This window comes from Streptopelia decaocto (genome assembly GCF_964273445.1).
Source record: "Streptopelia decaocto genome assembly, chromosome: 1".
NCBI lineage: Eukaryota > Metazoa > Chordata > Aves > Columbiformes > Columbidae > Streptopelia > Streptopelia decaocto.
Window position 1 is genome coordinate 41,344,342 of NC_138663.1, and position 15,974 is coordinate 41,360,315.

General features: G+C 45.5%; 1 protein-coding gene across 2 annotated transcripts in view; it reads right to left on the reverse strand.

Moving 5' to 3' along the window:
- Positions 1–15,974, reverse strand: part of LOC309444172 (alpha-N-acetylgalactosaminidase-like) — a 43,335-nt gene that overhangs the window by 8,769 nt on the left and 18,592 nt on the right. The window lies entirely within an intron of this gene.

The following is a 15,974-nucleotide window of genomic DNA, read 5'->3' on the forward strand; positions in this document are numbered from 1 at the left end:
ACCTCACCAGGTTGCTGACTTGTGTCATTCATTGGACGGTAGCATATCCCAGCGATATCAAACAATGTGGTGTTTACTGGGAAGTCACCAGAGAGAGCGATCTAACCAGCATGACTTGGATCAAAAAACGGGGTTGATGTTGTGGGAAGAACTATTTTAAAAAGTTATGTACTGGATGCTTGCTCAACTGCTCGCATTTTGGAGTACTCAGCACATAAAAAAATAAAATCTATGATAGCTCATATTAAGATATCTATTTTAACTCTATTTTTAAAAGATCGATTTAAAGATTCGGGAGATAATTTGGCAGTTATTTATTTCTGGAAGTTGCTACTCTTCACGGTTAAGTATTTGGAAAGAAAGGGCAGTCTTCTGCTTACTCCTTTCCCAGTAGCAGCTACTGAAGTTAGTATGTCCTTCTACATTAAGAAATAGACCTGTTGTGATAAATGTCACTAATGTGTCCTGAATTGGTGCTGAAAATATTTAACTGCTGGTGTAGTCAGAAAAAAAAAAAACAAAAAACAAAAAAACAAAAAATCATTTTTAGCATAGTTAATGTGATTGAGTAAATGACTTCTTTTCAACTGAATAAAAATTGTTTTTTTTTTTTCCTAGTGTCTGTTCTATTCTACCTGTTCCATAGAAACAAACACTTACTGCTACTGCATTGATTTATGTGGGTGAAGAATCCCCTATGTAGTACTACAGCAGAGGACGGTGCGGTGAAACTGCTGAATTTGGTACTGGTGGCTCCTCGGGGCGGTGTCACACAGCGGAGGGAGAAGGTTTTTGGGAAGCTGGGGGTGGATCTGGGAGGTTTCCCTTGTGGGTGCTCATGGCAATGGTGGAGGTTCTCTAGCTCCTCGTGCACCGTGATTGGAAATTAGCGGAGTCACGTAGAGCAAATAAATCTATGGTAACATGTTTGACTCCATGAGAAATATTTCTCAGTGGGAACTGCTTAAAACCCTTCAAAGTAGCTGCTGCTTCCCCCTTTGTCGGTGCTGCTGTCAGAGGTAAGGGCTGTGCTCTCTAGTCAAGAGAGGTTTTGCAAGTTGGTCATCTTTGCTTGTCACCAGGTCTTTACAGAAACCAGAGCTGCCATGATTCTCTAAAACCAGACCAGGAGGAACCTAAAACAATGTGGGGGAACCTGGAAACAAGCCAGAGCAGTCACAGAATCCAGTTGGAAATAAAAATTTATTTTGGCTGAGAAGATACAAAGTTCATGAGTGGATTCTAAAAGCCATTGTACAACATTTTTCCTGAGTCTATTTTGCAAAAGCAATTAACAGCTTGATATTGTGGATACCCCAGAATTGGAAGGAAAAGGTTTGGCAATCTTGACTCATTTAGAATTTGTGGAGCAGAAATGACCTGCAGCAGAACATTAAAACATGGAGATTGTGTAAAGAAGAAAAAGAGTGGTCTGCCGGCCACTTGGGAATTACCTGTTTGGATGAGGAACCTACTAATGAGGGTTTGGATAAGGCTTCTCATTTCCAAAGTGTTTCTCCACACCCGTTCCCATCAGGATCTCTGACAGGAAAGAGACACCAGTTTGCTGAGAAATGTACGTGATGGTTTAACAGCGTTTCCAAGGTGCGTGGTGGCCATTTAAAAAGGAAACTCCAACAATGAATGCGAGTCAAATCAAGGGTAAAAGAAGGATGCAGTTTTTCCATAAAGGATTTGCAGTGGCTCCAATGTGCAAAGGATGTCTATCGATAACAAGCAGATCAGTTTTCAGCTGGAGATGAGGATATAGGAACTGATGGAGGGCTTGGGATACGTACAGCAAGCACACTGTGATACCAGGAGCTGCTGATTGATAGATTCATCATGGATTTTTTTATTGCATGTGAAATCCACACTTGGAAGTCCAGGGCACAGACTGCTGTGGAGTTTATAGTGTGGTTGTGCAGCCCAGCAGAAAGCGGTCCCAGCTGCCGCTGCAGGAGGTGGTGGCCATCCTCACTGATATGCGTATCACATGGACACGCGTGGGGATTTTACCTGGGGTTGTCATGTTCCCAAACCTTTTGAATTCGCCTTAGAACAAGACAAACACAATGTCTAAGTATTGATGTAAAAAAAACATTCAGGGGTTCAGGGCAGAGCCTCTGCCAGGGAATGTTGCACATCTGGTTCATGGAGCCCAGCTAATGCCAAGCTAAGGGAAAACATTTTTGCTGAACATGTATTAAAAAAAAAAGAAGATGGTCAAGATATGGGCAACTGAATGACAGCTCTGGTATTTTGACTGCTTAATGTACAGTATCAACTGTCACGTACATCAGAACGTATGTGAGGAGAGACAATACTTTTAATTTAACTGGTACAGTTACAGGGAGAACATTTTGGGGCTGAGTTGGATATAAACTTTCTAAATTTTTATGCCTAATAACAGTGTTATTACATGAGCAAATACCTACACCATCTTCAGTGCAGTGGTTGCCCTGGACACAGAACTGGTTTGTCTGACCTAGTCCCTGGATTATCAGACTGTGCTCTTTCTGAAAATGTAGAAAATTCAGTTTAAATATTGCACCTTTGGAAGCGGAACAGGATATGGCTGAGGATGAATAAATCATCAATGGTCTGGATTTATTTTTTTAGTGATTAAAAGTTGTGTGAAAACATGGAGTACAGGTAATCCAGGTTCAGTTGCAGATCTAGAAAACATAAAGAAGTGGCAAATATTTTGTGGCTCTGCTGACTTTCCTCTGAGAAGCTGAAAATGTAGTTAAAACCTTAGGTTTCAGTTAGAAATCTTTCTATTGCGAAACAGATTATATCTTTGTTTGGCTGGGGAATATTTCTAACATGTTTGGTTTTGTTGGGTTTGGGGGTTTTTTGTGGTGGTTTTGTCTGCTTTTGCTTTTTCTTTGTGGTTGTTGCCTTCTTTTTTTAAGATAGAGCTACTGCAGTATATTGTGAGTTGGAGAGTTTAGTTGATAAAGGTAGAGGGTAAAAGTAGTTATTAGAAAAGGGTGGGAGACCAATAAATTCCTGGTACTTTGTGGCGTTGCTGCGTGCTAAAGAGAGCTTGGCTATTGCACATCACTGAAAAATCACCTCCACACAGACACCCTGCACCGCCGGCTCCCAGACTGACCTGTGCTATTCAGCCAGCAATTAGTATGTACAGCTGTGAAGGAAAGTGTGTGGTTTTCCTTACAGTGTAAAGGTCAGTGAAATGGTGCCTGTCATTATACGTGAGTGTTTAATTTTTTCCTCTGCCTATACTTTTGGTCAGATCCAAAAGGCTCGCTCTGTCATCCCGCTGAAAAGTGAACAAAGTGCTGGTTACAGGGTCTTTTTGTAGGATTTAATTTCTTAAGTGGGACTCATAGCTCTAGAGAAGGGAGCCTGAATTAGAGGGAAAGCGTTGCTGTGTGATGGCTTCTTCACTCCAGCTGGTGATCAGGATGCATGCTGACTGTGTACTCATCTGCATGTTAACACCTGTGTGCACGTACTACTGAACGTGAACACATCCAGGTCATCTGCAAATACCACCTGCTTTACATTAGTGGCTTTTGGGCTGGAGCTGGAGCTGCTGAACAGCCAGACTGGGAGGTCACAGTGGGTTTGGAGGTCAGTGCTCCCTGGCTTTGGGGTATATTGTGACAATGGTTTCCTGAGATTTATTGAAATTACTGATTTTCAGTGCCACAGCTGTTAGTGGGGAGCAGCAAAAAGTGGCAGAGAAATGTTCAGGGAAGGAGCTGGGAGGTGCTCTGCATTTACACTAAAGATGTGTAGTGTTGTAAGGATCAGTCTGCGCTGTATAGCGAGAGAGCTGTAAGGTGAAACCAGTTTATCAGAGAAACGTCACCACATCTAATGGTTTGATTAAAAAGGGAAAAGTCTGTATGTTTTATAGCATTTGTATTAGGAAAACTTAATAGGATTTCCACCTGAGCTCCTGCATCTGAGCTGTGTTTCCCTCTCAGAAGAGGGGTGGAATCATTAGATTCTTTAAAATTGTAGATTATTTTGAGGACATTATTTTGGGGACTGTTGGAATTACTATGAATAGATATGGACCTGGATTATGGGGCATAACAGTATCTGCTTCTTCTCGTGTACTTTTAATCAGCTGGTGTCAAAGTGCCTTACAAACAAGAAAAACCTCACAGTTCCCATTTGTAGTTGGAAGAAATACAGAAATACATACAAACATTCAGTGTTGTGTGATGAAATCAGGAATTGGCAGGTGGAAACAGATCTCCAAGAGACAAGGAGGGACCTTGTGTAAAAGCAGAGCAAAGACTGTGATGCAGCGTAACACTTCTGGGTTTTGTGATGTCTTTGCTGCTTTGGAAACCAAGGTGAGGAGGGTGCTGTATGAAATGGGTGTTGCAGCCTGTTCTGCCACGGCTAAAACTGCTGAGGAGGAACTGGTACGTGTACAGGTGATAGAGGGTGAAACTGTAAGTAACCCTTTGGAAATGAAACCAAAGAGTGCACTCTGCAAGAAAACAAGCAAAGCTTGTGAGACACCACTGATGGAGACACTTCCAGCAACCAAAACTAGGTCATACAGAATGGACCAATTTTACAGACTCTAAGCAGATTTCCAGGGTTGTGTTCGGTTCTGCTCCAAGTACAAAACATTCTTGGCTCCATGGGAAAATGTGCTGGGAGAAGAGATGGTTTCCAGAGCCATGAGCTGGAAGTCGGCATTTGCAGCTTTTTGTGTCCTACTTCAGCCACAAAACTCTTTTTTATTAAAAACAGCAGCAGCGTGTTGCCACAGAAACACAAAAGACTTGGAAAAGATGCTGTTGTAGCAGAAATGTGAGCATTCCTCATGACAAATGTGACAGACTTAGCAAGCATCGAGTTTGTGGTTTGTTGCTTCAGAATAAGATGGAAATAAGGTGCGTCTTTTGGGTCACACAGGATTGTTACAGCCTAGAAGATGAACAAATTAGAAGATGAACAAATCAGAAGCAGAAATCCCTAAAACTAATCCAAGTCCCCAGTAATCGACAGCAGTGACTGCAGACCGCCAGTAGCTGGGACAAATTCTGCATTGGAGCGTGGCCCGTCAGCCTCAAACACCACCCACCACCCATGTGTGATGGATTCATCCCTGAGCTGAGGGTCAGAACTGCAGCTTTACAGTCCAGAGTTCCTCTTGAAAAGAAGGAGAGGTGAGAAAACCTTTTACAAGTGGCCTAATCATGTGAAAGAGCCATAGAAAAATAACAGGTCAGTAGAAGAAGTCACAGAAGGTTTTTTTCTTGGGGCTCCTTTTAGGGAATGCTAAGACATGAGAGCAGGAGACCTGAGACCACTGGAAAGGCGCCTGGAGTCCTCACTGGTGGAGGTGGCTGCTCCTGCTGAGCTTTTCTGTGTGAGTTTTGGAAGAACAGTCTAGGTGTAGGTATTGTTAATATATCAAACTCATTCTGTGCCACTTACTAGACCACACAGCAACGGTCCTGAAATCAACCCTTTAATGTAGAACAACCTTTTTGCATCCAAGTGGTTGTTCCAAATAGAGGATAGTCTCTGTTGTACTTAGAAAGGGAATGTTGGCCAGGTCACCTGGGCTGGTTGGTCCCTCTTCAAGGCACACACACTTCATCTTGGTTTTCTACCTCCAGCCAATAGCAACCCGCAGAAACTGTGGAACACAAAGGCTGATGTTCATTTTCTAGGGTTCCTTTTGAGATAACTGAAAGATCTGCTTGAGACAGGGAGATACCAGATGTCTGTGCAACCTGTATTTACCATTTCTGCAGAGGGAGAGAAATTTATCCATTATTTTTAGCATTTATCAGAGTTATTTGGGCTTCAGGAGCAGCTGATCGAAAACCCAAACAACCATTCCCAGTCTGCAGTCAAGTGTTCAGTGAAGGGTCTGGTGGAACTTTCCTTTCTTGTCCCTTACAACGCAAGAGGATGGACCCATCTGGGGCTGCTCTGAGCAGCCTTTTCATCTGGCTGTTTGCAACAGCCCTCGGACCTTCACTAGGGGCATCGCGATTTGTGGTTTTTAAGAATACGTGTACTTAGCTTTGTAATTTTTAAGTGTATACGTATGTCTGGAAATATATGAGTATCAAGGCTCAATAGCTGAGAAAAAATATTTAAGTTCCCTGCCCAGCTTGCATGGCATTGGGTGCGAGTGAGGAAAACCACGGCTGTGTCATGAGATCCGGGGCCACAGGTCCCAGCGCACCTCACCGAATCCTGTGTGGTGTGAAATTCACCCTGGCGGGTAGGTTGTGTAGGTGTTTCCTTTCCTTCTTATAGCCCCCACAGCTCTCCACACCCTCCTCTGGCTGCCTGCTGACCCCTGAATGGCTGCTGCTCCCCAGCCTTTGGTCTTTCTGTCCCTGGGGCCACCTGTCCCAGCCCAGGGCCGCGCTGGGTCCCAGCTGTGTGGGCTGTCTGCTGCTTTCTGAATTCATACTCCCAACAAAACACACGCACAAAAGAGGCTGGAGACAGAGGGTTTTTAAACCCTTTAACATTTTTTAAAGTGTCCCATTTGTTTGGCCACGCAGCTGTCCCTGTGGGACCTGGGAACGGGCTGAGTTTGGACACTGCTGCCCCTCTGTAGCTGGGGAGGTTGTTTGCACTGAGGAGCTCGGTGCTTCGCCGTCGGGAGGAGGGGAGCTGGGCCAGCCCACTGGAGGCCCCGACGTCTCCCGTGTCATTTCTCTCCCACTCACAACCCTCACGTTTTCGGGCACCATCCATTCAGTCTTCAGGCCATCTCAAAAAACACAGAGCAAAATACTTTCTGGTTCCTTCCTCCCTCCCGTGGAAAGATCACTACTTACAAATGCCTCCTGGGTAAAGGAGAGATGGTGTTTTTTTTAAACGCAATTTTTCTTAACACAAAACCGCAATTAACGTAGCTGTAGAAAATATAAAAATGAACACAGACAAATAAGCTCGTTATGCACAGTTGCTATGAGACAGTAGCAACTGCTATTGGCAAAAGAAACCTACAAATCATTTGTGGTGGAGCATCAAAGGTAACCAACTAACTAAACACTCCCTAGTCAGATCTTGCCTGCGTTTTCATAATTTCTAATTTCTGTTTCACTCCATATGCTCCCACTGTTATTAATCAAACTGTGAGCATGACTGAGCCAATGTTGCAAACCAAAACAGTTATTTGTGGGTTTCCTATTCATAAAAAAAAAAAAAAAAAAAGAAGTATACATTCTGGTTTCCAACGCACATTCGGATTTGTGAAGTACAGACTATCATTAGGAGCATCACACAGAAATCAAACATAAACAACCTGTTTCACTGTCAGAGTAACACAGAACAATCTTCTGCTTCCAGCACACTGATAAGAACTCCTAAACGCTGACTTGTATTCAAGCCATTGTTTATACTGACAGAAAAAGTGCAGATAAGACCATGAAAAATTGCCAATGAGAGCATGACACTGCATTATTCATTAACATAGCAAAATAATGAACTCTGTACTCTAACCACAAGCACACCACGCTCTTAGAAATTATTAGCAGAGGTTTTACATCATCAAAACTGTATGTTTGAGTATTTTCATTTTAAGTGGATCAACAACCATTTGTGTAAAAAGTGCTGGGACAACCGCACATTTTATTTTTGCTGTTAAAGTTATTTATAGTTTCCTAATTGAATCGCTGCAAGTTCTTCTGCTCATCATCTGCTGCTGCCTTAATGGACTGCTGAACGAAGGGCAGAATTCAGGAGATGATGAACTGCTCGACAGAACAATCCCCAGTTTGTACCCAGTGAGCAGCAGCCTTGTTTTCTCCTGCAGCGAGGCCAGGCCCGCGGGGACACCTGCCTTTGCCAGCTCTCTCCGGAGCCTGCTGTCTTTTCTCTTATTTCCCTTCTCTCCTTGCATTTCTCTATTTGTCACTATGTTTTTTTTCTTTCTTGTCATTAATTCCTGCCCCTTGATGCTCCTCAGGTGCCCGGGAGTAAGACAGGAGCACTGAGACTGTTGGGATTTGTGCCTGTTTGTTAGTGAGTGAAGCCAGAGGCGCCTTTTGGTTTCCGCAGGTTGCCAGGAGAAGCCACATGGATTTCAGCGGCTGGAGGAGGATGGGAAACATTCCCCTGGGGACCCCTCGTGGGGTGCCAGATGTGCTCATTTCACTTTTTCTGTGGCAGCGGGAACGGTGTCCCCGGCGCTGTCCCCGACGCGTGACCCACGTGTGCCCGCGGCGTGTCCAACCTGCAGGGATGTCCCAGCGCCTGCCCGGCGGCGCAGCAGGAACGGCTCTGCCTGGTGCCGTGTGCGGTTAATGAACAGCTACAGCAAACAGCTGATTCATGCAAACGCGCTGAGCCCGCGGTCTCCTTTAAACCCGGGGAAAACTGCAGCGTCACTTCTGCCTGCAACTTCTTCGGTAACGCTGCGGAGGGTGATCTGCACCCCCGCAAAAGTGACCCGGCTCGGTTCACTCTGAGGCGTTTACTTGAGCTTGATCTCGTGCCTTTAGTTCCCCTGCAGTTTAGTCTTTGTTTAAGTCCTGGGGAGCAGGTATCTGCTATCGCCCCTCTGTAGAAACCAGCACAGCAGGGCCCCAAACCAGGTACAGCTTTACTGTTTCTGTAGCATCCGCCGTATCTGCAAGGCCCAGCCTAAGACAAACACCCCAAAAGACCTTGTTTGAGAGGCCAACATCCTGCACACCTGATCGCACAGCGACAGGCAAGCTAAAACAAGCTTCTCTATACAAAACAGCTGTGTAAATGTGGCAGGACAAGGGGACAAAAGGGATCCAGAGCTGAGGGACAGCACGGGACCACAATGTTGACAATGGCTGCGTAACTGAAAGGAGACAGGAGCAAAGAGCAAGCACCAAAATAACCATGGTGGCATCACTCTGAATGTGTGCTTAAACAGACAAAGCTTAATTCTTTACCAGAACAAGAATAATTTTACTCTCACCGTTGGAGAAATTGCACCAGCAAGCCAGGAGTAAGGTGATGGTGTTAGCAATCAGGACACATAACCACGGGCGTAGTTATATGCGGTGCTTTATTTCAGCGCTGGGAAACCAGGGGTTCGCACCCAAAGCTGGCTTCGCAGGTCAGTTTAAGTTACACAGTATTTATACAGTCCATTCACATACATATTCATATATTCATTAAGATACGTAACGGTTACTCAGTATTGATTACAACATCGATTGCAACATCTTGGAACTATTTTGATCATGTGCAGTGTCCTCACTCTATGCGGATTTAGGCTAAGATAAAAGCTAGGTTGTTAAGATAAGAGTATATTCGAACATGATATGCTTGAACATCCTCTCAGGAACAGTTTACAAAACTGATTCATCCTTTCAGGAACATTTTGTAAAACTGGTTCGGCTACTAACAATGGGAACAGTGAGAGTCACTTCTACTTTTATTGAACCTAAGGAAATTGTAACAGCAAGTACAGTTTAGAAGTAATGCCTCTCTTCAGCTCTTCCTTCTGAGTTGTGCTGAGCACACGCAGCTCTGAACACTTTCCCGGGAAACCAGGGATGTTCAGGAGCCGCCAAAAACAGCCTAACGAGCCTGGAAAATTATCACCGAAACTTGAAATCTGACTTAGCTTCTGGGGGACAGCATCACCCGAGGTTATTCTGTCTGCTCCTCAGTGCCATAAGCAAAGCAGAAAAATGCAATTCTCTTTCTAGCCTGATTATCTTCCTTTTATTCATTTTCTTTTTAAATTCATAAATAACTGAATTGAGGACTTAACTGTGAAAAACCAGCATCCACAACGATCCTCCCAACACACAGAAACAGCAGCAAAATTCTGTCATTTTTGCGGGGGTGCAGATGACCCTCCGGCATTACCGGAGAAGCTGCAGGCAGAAGTGACGCTGCATTTTCCCCGGGTTTAAAGGACAGAGACCGCAGGCTCAGCGCTGTTGGCTGTAGCTGTTTACTAACCCCACACAGCACCAAATGCTCCCTCTGCCAGAAGAAACAGATCAGAGTTAGATGTTCCCTGGAAGAAGAGCGAGTCTTCAAATTAACTTTTTATCTTTTCTAACCTCTATTGTGAAATCTTTGGCAACCCACCTCTTTGCTGTGTGACAATTACAGTATCAGTCCTCGTTAATGTCCTTTGCACCTAGATTTGCAGATGCTTTATCACAACTGGGTAAACAGCCTCATTACACACATTTTACAGGCGAGGTAACTGAGCCGGGAGGCAGCTGAGTGCTCGCCTCTAACTCACAGGGCAAATCAATGGCAGACAGGAAACCAAGATGCTTTTGTCTCTTTGGCTTGCAAACCCCGGATTTAATCACCTCATTATTTTCAAAGGCGTCTCACTGATCTCACCCTTCAGGGAAGCAGGATGAGTTTCCCCGGGTGGATTTAAATGCATCTCTCGTGGAAAAAAAAGTAAAACCAGGATTTTAGCTGGTACCTCAGTCTACAATTTCCCTGGATGCTCCCATTATAGCAAAGAAAAAACCCATGGTATCAGTACTAAACCAAGAATGAAAAGAAAAGCAATATATTCACAGCTCTTGAGAAGCTTAAAGAACAAGAAACCAAAACCAGCAGCTGAGACAAATCAACAGCCTATGGTATCGGGGGCGTAAGCTGTATTTTTCTGGCAGTTTCACAGGAGACTGTGAGTCAAGGCAACTGCTACCAGTCATTTTCCAAATGAGCAGGTGTCTTCCCAGGGCTCGGCCACATCACAAAGATTTAACAGTGTCTTCAGGAGCCATTTTAGACCAGTGCTGGTACCGCGACCTGTGCGAAACAGCACCGGGATTCATTGTCTCTCCGTCCTGGTGTTAGAAATGGCACATGCTGAGCTCCATTTGGTGAACTCGGCTTAAAGTAACAGTGGGAACATTTTAGCCTGAGGAATTAGGGTCTCTAGAAGCAGCTGAACTTGAATTCAGCGATAAAAAATAGGGTTGTTTTGATTTCTGCTTTAACCTCAGTTAACACGATGAGGATACTGGAGTTAGGGCCCATAACCACCACAGTCAAGCCATTTGCCGAACTGGGCAGCGTTACGTACGTGTGCAAGATCAGGGCCTGGCGCTCTGGGACACAAACGAGTCACCAACGAGTTTGCACATGGCGTGCGCACTCTGAAAGCTTTTCAGTGGCAAATGTTGTTGTTCGCTGACTGCTCGTGTGATCTGCAGCCTTTCCGTCCCCACCGCGCTCCCAGATGAAGCTCCGGCACCGCGTGGGTCTGAGCGGGCGCCGCTGGCTTGAGGGTCTGAAGCTGCTTCCCTGGAGCACCTGGCCAGGGGACGCAGCGCGGTCAGCAGCAGCTCAACCCTCAGGCCTCAGGCTGCAGGAGACAGCTTGGCCAAGGCTGGCAGCTTTTTCCCCGACTGCTGTTCCCTCTGGGCAGCAAGGCGCGCTTGTTTCCACAGGCAGACTCGGGTGGTGGGATCTATCTTACATGAAGCTGTCATCACAGGAGGTGCCATTTGCTATCAAATTTACAGGACTTGCTCAGCAAAACAGGCAACTTTAGACATAGCTGTTGAATCTTTGATTCCAACTACAAAGGTTATCCCAGATATCAGGCCTTAGTTCAACACAGTGACAACAAATAAAAAACCTTTGGACTTTGCAATAGGCAATAAAGAGCATAAAGCAATTAAGGGTTTGTCTTAGGCCTTTCCCTCTTTCTGGATATGAACCAATCTGTCTTATCTTGCAGTAAGACAAATCAGACGGGAGCTTCAGAAAGGCATTAATTCACATACGTAGTGCCTGCATCCAGTACATGGGAGGACTAAGGTTTGCCATCTCCATAGGTGATGTGGCTTTCAAAATTTCCAAGTTTTCACTTTTTTAAGCAACCCAACATTTTTTAAAGTGTCATGACTACCAAAACATTTGTTTGGCCACGCAGCTGTCCCTGTGGGACCTGGGAACGGGCTGAGTTTGGACACTGCTGCTCCTCTGTACCTGGGGAGGTCATTCACAGGCTGCATGCTCCATATCTTACAGTATCTGTGTAAAGTTGTATCTCTGGGGTGAAAAAGGAGGCGCAAGACCCGCCCCACTTTTGGTATCCAATTCAGAGTTGTTGCTCTTTAAGAGCAATGGAGCAAGGAACGTGTAGGGGTCGGGATGGGATGGGATGGGATGGGATGGGATGGGATGGGATGGGATGGGATGGGTGAAGGAAGTAAAGTCCAGCTAAGCTTGGCTTTGGTGACAGGTGATCTGCTCTGATTGATGTAGGAAAAAGGGTAGGAGGCCACAGGGAATTTAAGGAGGAAAAGCCAGAAGAACAGATTTCTTTGCAATGTGGGAAGGCTGGCAGTAAGTCATAGTAACAGTAACTATGAAAGACTTGTCTGTTTCAGTTCTGCTGACTGCTTTATTATGAACAATCTGTTAGCACAGTCCATCTCAAGGCTGCAGAAGTACTTCCAATGTATAAAACCCCATCTGAAGGCCAAGAAAGTCACAATGAACCAAGTGAGACTAAAATTTCCTGAGTTGGGGTTGTGCCTTAGGCTAAATTTGTTTGGTAACGTTCAGCAGGTGGTGGTTGTTGCCGGCTGCCGGAGACTGGCAGGGGTGAACGACAAGGGGGAAGATGGTCTCCTCCGTGTTTTCCTCGGCCCCTTCCAACATTCAGGAGGAGAGGCCACCCAAGTGAAGGCAAAACAGGCAAAAAGTAGATGGTGGGCTCAAAAAAGGAGGTGGAGGAAGGACCAAACAATCTGGGACAGGACAGGAGACCACACCTTCTGGGCTCAGAAGAGGCCACCAAAGAGGAAAGGTTTCTGGGGTCCTCACCAGCCCCAGTTCTGCTGTAGCCAGGGAGATGGACAGCCACGGAACGAGAGCTGCAGGCTTCACGCCGACAGTTTCTGCTGCTCCAAGAGGCTTTGATCCTCCTGAATGAAACATTGCTGAGGTTTGGATCCATCTAATGGTGTTACGGGGAAATCAGTCAGCCTGCTGGGATTTGTGTGAAAAATTTCTGAAAACTCAAGGAAAATATTCATGTTATGTGACCAGTGTTTCCTGGCTGGCTCCAGTGCTGAAGGGAAGGGGGAGAGAAGGAAGAGTGTTTATTTGGCTGCTGAAAGATTTTCACCGCACCTCTGTGGAAGAATGAATGAATACACGATGCTGGGTAATTACTGGAACAGCAGTTTTTATAAACCAGCACTAACCTGTGACCTCCATGTCCAGAGTGCCAAACCTGTGATCCCGCAGGAAGATCTCCAGAAGCCACTTGCAGCTTCAGCCAGGGGCTGGGCATGGGTCCTGGACAGCTGTATGTGGAGCTATTACACCCAGCTTCTGGGCTTTTCTGATTCGATATCAACACTTAGAAGGTCATTTGGATTTATGTTTCCATTTTCTCCACTGGTGGCACCTCAGAGGGATGCTGGGAGTACGCAGGAGTGCCTGCTCCCAGCCCACACAGTCACTGATGAACCGCTGTGGAAAAGCCCAAATCAAACACCCTTATGGACAGGATATAAGCAGTAGGTGGCAAAACAGGCTTTGAAGCCAAATGCTGTAATTAAAACAGGGTTATTAAATGATCATCATCTATCCTGAGCACTGAATGAATGGAAGGTCCTTCAGAAAGTAAAAATAGCATGAGGTGGTAATTAAAGATGATCCTGTGGAATATATGAACAAAAAGGCTCAATTCAAATTGTGCAGGCAACTCGTGCATTATCTTACTTCTGGATGCTTTGTTTTGCAATATTAATAAGCTTTTTCTAAAAGCCTCCTTTCTGTTTATATCGCAGGTGCTCCAGTCAAAGAACAGTGAAGTCTGCATGTTACTTCAGTGACTTCACTTGGCTCATCCCTAAATTGACTGTGCACAAAGACATGCACCCCGCACAGTGAGGCTGAAGCTAGCTCAAATTATTATGTATGGATTCAGAGGGTTTTTCCCCTGCCTTGAAAATAGCTCACAATATTACTTTATTGAAAAGAAAGGCAAATGAATGTATTTCATTCTTCAGAAGCGTAATTACCCTTCTGTGTTTCTTTCAGAAGGAGATTTGTTGTCTGTTTTTGTTTGCTTGCTTTGAAAACTGTTCTTTTGAATTTACCTAAGCTTCAACACTTGTTCCAGGCAGTCCAAGCTACCAACCATGTCAAGGCTGAGCCCCAGGAAGAAAAGCAGCTGGACAGTTACTCTTCTGATGGCCTTTCAGGGTGGTGTTCATGGACAATAAACCCACTTCCCAAATTCCAATCGACCATCCTTGTGACAGCCCAGAAGTGAGTGATGGGAACCTGATAGCCTTCGGCTCCTGTCAAGATAAGCAAAAAGGAAGGAACCCGGGTGGAGTTTTTTCAGCTGGAGTTTGTAAAAGTGGAGCTCAATAGAAATTGAAACCAGACGGGTAACATCCTTTTATCAGTGGAGTGATCAGGACATGCCCACTGTTGTTCTTGGAATCACATTTTTCACTTGTCATCTAAGTGCGTGGGTCATGAAAGTTGGTGTGAGAGAAACTGCTTGATCACCTCTAAGCATCCAGACATCTGCTCAAGCCAGTCCATGGAGTACAGGACCGTCCAGCTCTGTCTCCTTAGACCTCTCAATAGAGCTGTTTGAAATGTGGTGGGCACTGAGAAGCCAACAAACTCCCAGACTACTGGGCAAACATGCTTCAGCTCTTGTTGGCTCCCCCAGGCTGTACTTGCTAAGAGTCCTCTCTGTCTCTTCATCCAGGCTGTTAATAAATAAGCTAAACTTTATCAGCCCCACATGGATACGTAGGGACATCACTAGTGACCAGCCGCCAGCTGGACTCTACCACTGATCCCAGCTCTTTAAACCTCACGGTCTGAACAATTGTCCACCCACTTTACTGTCTACCTTGCCAGTCTGTGTCTCATTGATTTAGCTACGAGGATACTGTGGGAGATGGTGTTAAAGGCTTTGCCAAAGTCAAGGTAACAAATGACTTGCACTGTCCTCATGCTTTGAGGAGGCTGCCCTTGAAGAACAACCAGCTCTCCGGGACATCTCTCTTTGGGATCCTGCCAAGCAGATCTCTGAATGAGGTGAAATCTGCCCTCCTGAAGGCAAGGGCAGTAATGTTATTTGTTCTGCTGACTTCTGGCAGGATTTAACATTCCACAGCCTCATGGTTACTGCAGGCAAACTTAACCATCACGTCGTGGATCAATTCATCCTTCTTCATGAATAGCAAACCCAGCAGAGCATCTTCCCTAGTTGTCTCATTGATCGCCTGTGTCAATATTGTCCTCAGCACGCTCCAGAAAACACCTGGATTGTGCCCAGTCCTGGAGTGCGTCTCTATTGAAGTGCGCAGTGAGTCCCAAGGCCTGTAACCTGTGAGAGGGTTCCACTGATCAGCTGGGCTGTGGCCAGTAGCTACCACAACATCGCCCATGTTGCTTTGCTGCCTTCTCCTTGCTCAGAAGCACTTGGCTGGCTTGTCACCTGTCCCATGGCAAAGCCCTGGGCACCTGTCTGCATAAAGCACCACCACTCCTCACCCCTTCCAGCCTGTCTTTCTTGAAAAGCCTGTGTCCATCCGTGGCAGCTCTCCAGTCACATGGACTGTCCCACCGTGCCTCTGTAATCCAAAATAAATCATAATTCTGCAGTTGTGTTGGGGATTGTGATTTCCCCAGTTGTTCCCTCCCCTGCATATGTTTGTTTACAGGTACTTGAGATGATTCCTGAGTCATGAAGCTTTCACAAGGGACACGTAGGATCATGCTGAGGCGACCTCTATGCCCAGATAATGAGCGTTTAGGTGCCTCTTTGGGCCAGGGGCATTCTGAGGCCTGGGCTGCAACACCAGAGCCCACTGTAGAGTCTTTGCAGGTGCCTCCATCACTTTGCAGTCTGAGCTCTCCATCCCTGTTGTGGCAATTGCTCCATTAGGAGCTTTTCTCTGATCACACCGAGATCACAGATCAAACTGTGATGGGTTTACTGCTTCTTTTTAGCTAGAACTAACTGTCGTGAGAGCGAG